Below are 7,264 nucleotides of genomic sequence, written 5' to 3'. Positions count from 1 at the left end.
GATCAGCTAATTTATAAATTGCCTAGAAAAAAGAATAAGCATCTTTAAATCCTTCATTTCTACAAATGACAACTTGTAAAGCCTTTGGACAGTGACCACTTTTCTGGGTGCCTGTTCCCTAGAAAGCAGGTCACTGAACAGATGTGACCTTTGTGACACTGTTTTTCCTTCCTCTGTAAACAATCGGGTAGATGTAAGTTAATACATCAACTTTGTGGTTTATTTTTCTTGACCATAAAAATCACATTTTTAAGAGTGTATATCTAGGCCCCAGTTAAGAGAGAACCCTTCCTGTGAGGAAGAGACAGTCCATAAGGGTCTTTTTGTTTCATTTATGTTGTATTAGAAAAATACTACTAAAGGATTTAATGGCTATGTATTGAAAATTGAGGCTTAAAAAGTTTAACAAAAGACAACAACTAGAATTTTAGAAAGGCGGGAAAAGGGGCGACAGAAAACCAACCAACACAAACCAGTGCAAAACACTGTGGAAAATGGTTAGATCCAGGGTCATCTAGTTCCATTACATATAGAAACTAATTTTACATTTCTTGAAAAAGGCAGAAGCTGGATTTAACTGTTTCGTTCAGAGCTGAAGCATAATCCATGACTCTACAAGATAAGATGTGGCATTCAGTTCCCTTGGTGATGTTCTGTTGTGACTCTTTTTTCAATCCCCAACCAAACCGAGAATCTACTCAAGAAATAAATTGGTGGCTGAGGAATTCTCCCTCAAGATTTTGTCAGTGACAATCAGTCTGATGGCTTTTCGAAACCAAGGATAAAAGAAAGCATAAATCAAGGGGTTCATGGCTGAGTTGTAGTAGGCAATCCAAACTAGTATTTCATACACGTACGTGGGTGTGATGAACCCTAGGAAGGCATCAATGATGGAGTCAATGAAGTATGGCAGTCAGGAAAGGAGGAAGGCTGCCACTGCGATTCCCAGGGTTTTGGCTGCTTTCCTCTCCCTCTTGGCCACCCTGTCCTTGTAGCTGTCTGAAGCCTTGGCCATCTGGTCACTCATTCTCTCAATCCTCTGAGCCTGTTGCTTAGCAATGAAGAAAATTTTAGTGTAGACAGTTATCATGACAAGTGTGAGGATGAAAAATAGTAGAAAATTGATGAAGACCCAGCTTTGATTCATTGGGACTTGACAGCCTCCCACACAGGTGAGGGCAGTCACTAGATCCTCTAGCCCAGCTTCATTTGCCCCTGTGTAAAGGAGGGAAAAGCTGTAGATGATGGACAGGAGCCAGGAGAAGGCGATGCATTTGCCAGAAACAGATGCAGTGAATCTGGTGGGGTAGATCAGGGGGTCACTGACAGCAATATATCTATCCACAGAGATGAAGCACAAGTGAAAGATAGAAGAGTAACAGAATGATGCATCAAAACAAGAATGGAATTTACAGTAACTGTCCCCAAAGTACCAGCAGCTCTCCACAGACCTCACTGTACCGAAGGACATCACAGTCAGTCCCACCAAGAAGTCAGCACAGGCCAGGGATGCCACCAGAAAGTTGGCAGGAGAGTGCAGCTGCCTGAAATGAAGAATGGACATCATCACCAGGAGGTTTCCACACACAGCCAGCACAGCCCCAAAGCCAAAGACTGCATAGAGGATGAGGCGGGGGACGTGGGAGTAAGGGTTCTTGATGCAGGATCCATTCAAGTTCTCATAGCACAGCTGGACAGGTGTGGGAGGGACCAGGTCTTCACTCATGATTATTTCTTGATCCCAGACAAAACTGTTATCATCTGTAGCCATATACGCTGTTCCAAAAATCCTCAGAAAAAATACAGAATGTATAATTATTAATGAATTTTGTCCATCCTTCTCTTTACCTACACATCTTTACACTAGGCTTAGACACCAATTCAGATTTTCATTCTCAAACATTATTTGCTTCCTAATTCACAGTCCACTTCTTTATTACATGAATGCTGTTTAAGTTGATTTTAAATATTTTCTCAGCTTAATCTATTTCCTCACATCTCAAAGCACCAATCTATTCTGTGACACACATTTAAATCCCACCTTTTGTTAGCATTCTCATTCTTATTTAACTAACCTATGGTAACACCCCCCCAAGCACTTTTAACCCTCAGGAAAGCAGCCTAATGATGCCAAATGTAGTGTGTCTCTAGGACTGAATCCCCATGGTGTAAGGTAAGGCAAGTAAGAGCTTGCCAGTGAGTATGTTGTTTGTTCCACAACCAAATTTTCCCCTTCTAATTTGCTAGTGACAGCTGACCTTTCTGTATAATGTAGGTGAGCATAATACCTACCACAACTGAACTTCACCCAGAATTTGAAGCTTTGTTCATTTTATTAGAGCTCGCCTTTCCCCTTGTGAGAACTTTTACTAATGACCCTCACATTGAAAGTGATCAAAATTCTTGCATAAAAATTCTTTCTTTCTTCAGGTGTTGGTCTGTGTTAAAGAATTATGATGTGGAGTCATGGAACACCCAGTTCTCTCCTGCCCCAGCTTTAATATTTCTGATTTGGAAAAGTGAGGGTATGGACTGCAAGGATTTGCTCATGGAATGAAACAAGGGGTTATTATAACAAATAGAAGTTTCTTCTCTGTGTCCTTCATTTGATTTAATGAATTCACTGGAAAGATACTGTATTAATCAAATGTGGAAGGAATATTCATGGTTGGGAGTTGTCCAGTAATCAAAGTGCTGGCAGTGCACATGTCAGGATGGGAGTCTGGATCCTCAGCACCCTAATAAATGCCTGGTAGACATCAATGCTCACCTGTTATTCCAGTGCTCAGAAGGAAGACACAGTTGATTACAAGAATAAGTGGGCAGCTAGAATAGTAGTGTTGGCAAGTATGGGTTCAACCGAGAGACCTTGCCTCAAAAAAGAAGGGGAGAGCAACTGGAGAAGACTCCAATGTCACCTACATTGAGGAGAGAGACCTGCCAGCTGCTGCCATGACAAGCAAGATGTAAGGTATCACATGCCTGTGCATGTTATCACATGCCTGTGCACACATGTGGACATTCCTACACATGCTAAATATAATGATAGTATTTTCACTTATGTTTAATTGCAAACCGTCCATTTTATTATTTGAGATAATAATATAGTTTAGGATTTTAAGATCATTGTTTAGTTTTAATTGTATGAATTTTAGATGGCTTATCTTTTAATATAAATCTCAGGAATGAAGCATAATCTCTACAGGACATAATTTCAAACTTTTATTCCTTTCCTTACTTTTCATTTCTGTGACTAGTATCTCAAAACCTGTGTTTATATCTTATAGTAGTAATATTTTGTTCAAGACTGCCCCTGCAGTCCCACAACCCACGTATAAAATAATCACTCAGACGCTTATATTAGCTATAAACTGTATGGCTGTGGCAGGCTTCTTGTTATCTACTTTTCTATCTTAAATTAACCCATTTCTATTAAACTATAAGTTGCCACGTGGCTCGTGACTTACCAGTACCTTACATCTTGCTTGTCATGGCAGCAGCTGGCAGGTCTCTCTCCTCAGCCTTCCACTTTTCCCAGTTCTCTTCTCTTTGTCCTGCCTATACTTCCTGCTGGGTTACTGGCCAATCAGTGTTTTATTTATTATCCAATCAAGCAATACACGTAACATACAGAACATTCCACAGCAGCATCCAAAGAAATTAATTATAATTTCCTCAAGGATATGAGTAGCTTCCCTAGTAGTTTTTAATACAGCCCTACACCCATTACCATTTTAGGGAAAACTCCAGAGGTTCTGAATGGTGGTTCCTTCCAGAGGAGATTTGGTTTCCTTAGGGCAAGCTAAGTATAGGTGCAGTATTTTTGACTGGTGCTTTAATGCAATTTAGTAAATTTCTCTCAATTGCTACTTGAAGGTGGACAGTTAAAACATCCTTTTCCGCTTAGTTTCCATGGGTCTCAGCATGAGCAGATGCTGCTGAGAAGAATCTTTGACGAGTACCCCACTCACCTTCGTGTGTCCCTTCCCTATTTAATTTCTGAACCATCTCAGCTGTCTGGCTTGTTCTCTGATGCTTTAAACACTGTTCTGTGTCCACTGAACTTCCATTCATGTTGTCTGCATCAGGGTTGGAGTTAATCATATGTGGCCCAAGTTAGAAATTTCACTTTGCATCCCACAATTTTTAGTTTCATTTTATTGATTGAATTTTCCCCTTCGTGTAGCTAATGAGACATTGTAATCTTGATTTTGATGTCTCTTTTGTCTCAGAGCTCTCTCCGTTAGGCCATCTTTTCTGAGCCTTCAGAGACCCCAAATGGAAACACACACATGGAAATTAAAAATAAATCTTTAAAAGAAATGGTTTAAGACAGATGTTGTGGTACACACTTTGAATCTTAGTGCTGAAAAGGAAAAGGCAGACAGATCAAGACCAGCCAGGTCTACATAGATCTATGTCAGCAAGAGCTACATAGTGAGATCATATTAAAGCAAACAAACAAATAAATAATAAAAATAAATGAGTGAAATGAAAAGAAATGATTTAAACCTTTTAATAAAAGACCAGGAAATTAAAAAAAAGAATCAAATAATGAGATCGATTAATAATGAGATCAAATTAAATGGCTTCTGCATACAAGGGAAACAAGCAGTAGAATGATCCAAGAGCCTACACATGGGAGAAACATCGTACACAACTATTTGTCCAATAAGGGATTAGTATCTAGAAATATTAAAAATTGCAAAAAAAAAAGAAAGCCAAATGACAACAATCAATCAATCAATCAATCAATCAGTGGACAAGTGAACTAAAATGAACTGACCCTTCTCAGAAGATTAAATACAAATGACTAATAATTACCCAAGAAAAGTTCCACATTCTGAACCATCAGGGTAGTTCAAACCACAACTAAATGAGAAACCTGTTACCCAGGGAAAATGATTAGTACAAAAAAAAAGAAAGAAAAATAATAATAAAATAAAATAAAAATAATACTGGAAAAACTGTAGAAAAGGGGGAGTACTTACAAACTCTTGTTGAGAAAATAAACTAAAATAGCTGTGGGAATCAGTGAGAAATCTCTTTAAAAACTAATGAATGGGGCCGGTGAACTGTTCATTGACTAAAAGCACTTGCCAAGCTTGACAGCCTGAGTGTGATGCCTGGGATCTACTCGGTATAAGGAGAGAATTGACTCCTGAGAGCTGCCTCTGACTGCCGTACACAAGACAGCAAATGTGCAAGCCAAACTCCCACCAAAACAAACAAACAAATATATGTGATTTAAAAAAACTAAACAAACAAAGAACTGAAGAATGGAACTAATGGGTGATCTGGTTCTACAGAGCCTAGAAGTGTGCCTGAGAAAATGAAGTCAACATACAAAACAGACACCTGGCTTCCCATGTTCTTTACAGTTCTATTCTCAATAGCTGTAATAGTGAACTAACCAAGGTGTCCATTAAGAAACGGGTAGTTTTTAAACATGGTGTACATCCACAGTGGTGTATTGCTCAACCACTAAGAATGAAATCCTATCATTTGCAGGAAAATGAATGAACTGGAAGACAATAGATTTGGCAAAAATAAGCCAGGCACAGAAAGGCAAATATGCCATGCTCACTTTTGCTGGTGGAAACTAAAAGTCTTCCCTGTTTGAGCAAGCACCAGGTTGGTTCCTGGATCTCTGGGTGCTTCATTGTAGTTTGAAGGCTGTGCCCAGCAGCTGCCATAACGCTGCTAACTGAATATATTGAATTACACCGCTAACACTACAGATATTGTTAGCTTACCAGAAAAACAGAAAGTTGAGAAGCTCATGAATGTTCACAGAAAGAAAAAAAAAAATTCCCAGCGGCTGAAATCTACTATAAACGGTGCAGTGGGTCTGAGAAAATGCAAATAGGGAAGAAGATCAAGATGCATGAAAAGAGAAACCTCCAAGGAAAAGACCACAAGGCTCTGCTCCCCTACGAGCAGCGTCTGTCCTGGGCGGTGCAGAGAAGGACATACCTGGTAAGAGTGCTGTTTAACACAGTTCAACAAAAACTAAAGAGCAGGCTGAGCAGACCCAAAGACAGGAGCCTGGGAGAAACAGAAATGTTAAAAGCCACTGAAACAGGGAAAAGGAAAAGGAAAGTGCCAAGGAGATGTTACTGGTGACAGTTTTGCTGGAGAGCCCTCCTGGGAAACCACACATAAGAAAGTGTCAACATAGCCTTGCAGTGGTGACACACACCTTCAATCCCAGCACTCAGGAGGCAGAGGCAGGCGGATCTCTGTAAATTTCAGCTAACCTGGTCTATAGAGCAAGTTCTGTGACAGCCAAGGCTACACAGAAAAACTCTGTGTCAACAAACAAACAAACAAACAAACAAAAACAAAAGAAAACGTCAACATGACAAGTAACTTGTCCTGAAATTAAGTGAGTACACACACACACACACACAGAGGCACATACACACACACACACACACACACACACACACACACACACACACACACATGCACTCACGGACAAATAAGTAAATACATGAATAAATAAATGTAATAAAAATTGTTAAAAAATGACTTCAGTAGTAATGTGGACAACTCACTCAAAAAATACATGAATGACTGACATGACTATGAAAAATGAATTGGTTTTCACAGTTCTATAAATTTAATTCAAAACGTGTCTTTTCTCCTAGTATAAAATTAGCAAGTATTCTAAAATTACAATATTCTATGTTGATTCAACAAAGGGGCATTGGACATACTCAGATGTGCTGATGAGTGAATTTGTTTTAAATTCAGTTAAAGAAAATTTGACGTGACAGTTTTTATAGTATTTGCCGTATCTCAATATCAACGATGATTTTGTAAAATGACCAGATGTCATTGATGAGGAAAATCTCAGCAAAGACTAAGATGGAAGCTGGGTACAGTGCCATATACTTCCAATCCCAGCTCTGGAGAGAACGAGGCAAGAGGACTAGCCTGGGAGCCTGGGACTCAGGGATCAGCCTGGACAACACATCACAAGAGTCTAACTAGAAAAAAGAAAGACAGGAAAGGAGAATGAAATGGGTGATTATAAATTAGAGGGGGGGAGATGGATAGATAGATAGATAGATAGATAGATAGATAGATAGATAGATAGATAGATAGATGGATAGATAGACAGACAAATAGATAATAGATTAAAAAGGAAAGACCCAAGAATTTTATGAGCACAAGCAAATTTGTCTGAGATAAAATTGAGCCATACTCAGTACTAATTGGGCTGGATAGATTGGTTAAAAAAAAAGAGACACAAGGT

The 7,264-nt window shown here is 39.2% G+C and overlaps 1 pseudogene; it reads right to left on the bottom strand.

Annotated features, from left to right (window-relative positions):
• Nucleotides 1-694: 694 nt before the first annotated feature.
• LOC128118125 (trace amine-associated receptor 7b-like) lies at nucleotides 695-1,771 on the bottom strand (annotated as a pseudogene).
• Nucleotides 1,772-7,264: the final 5,493 nt, after the last annotated feature.

This window comes from Peromyscus californicus, unplaced genomic scaffold (genome assembly GCF_007827085.1).
Source record: "Peromyscus californicus insignis strain IS unplaced genomic scaffold, ASM782708v3 Scaffold_22__1_contigs__length_63687245, whole genome shotgun sequence".
Lineage (NCBI taxonomy): Eukaryota > Metazoa > Chordata > Mammalia > Rodentia > Cricetidae > Peromyscus > Peromyscus californicus.
The sequence above is the reverse complement of the archived record's forward strand: the minus strand, read 5'-3'. Positions and strand labels throughout refer to the sequence as shown.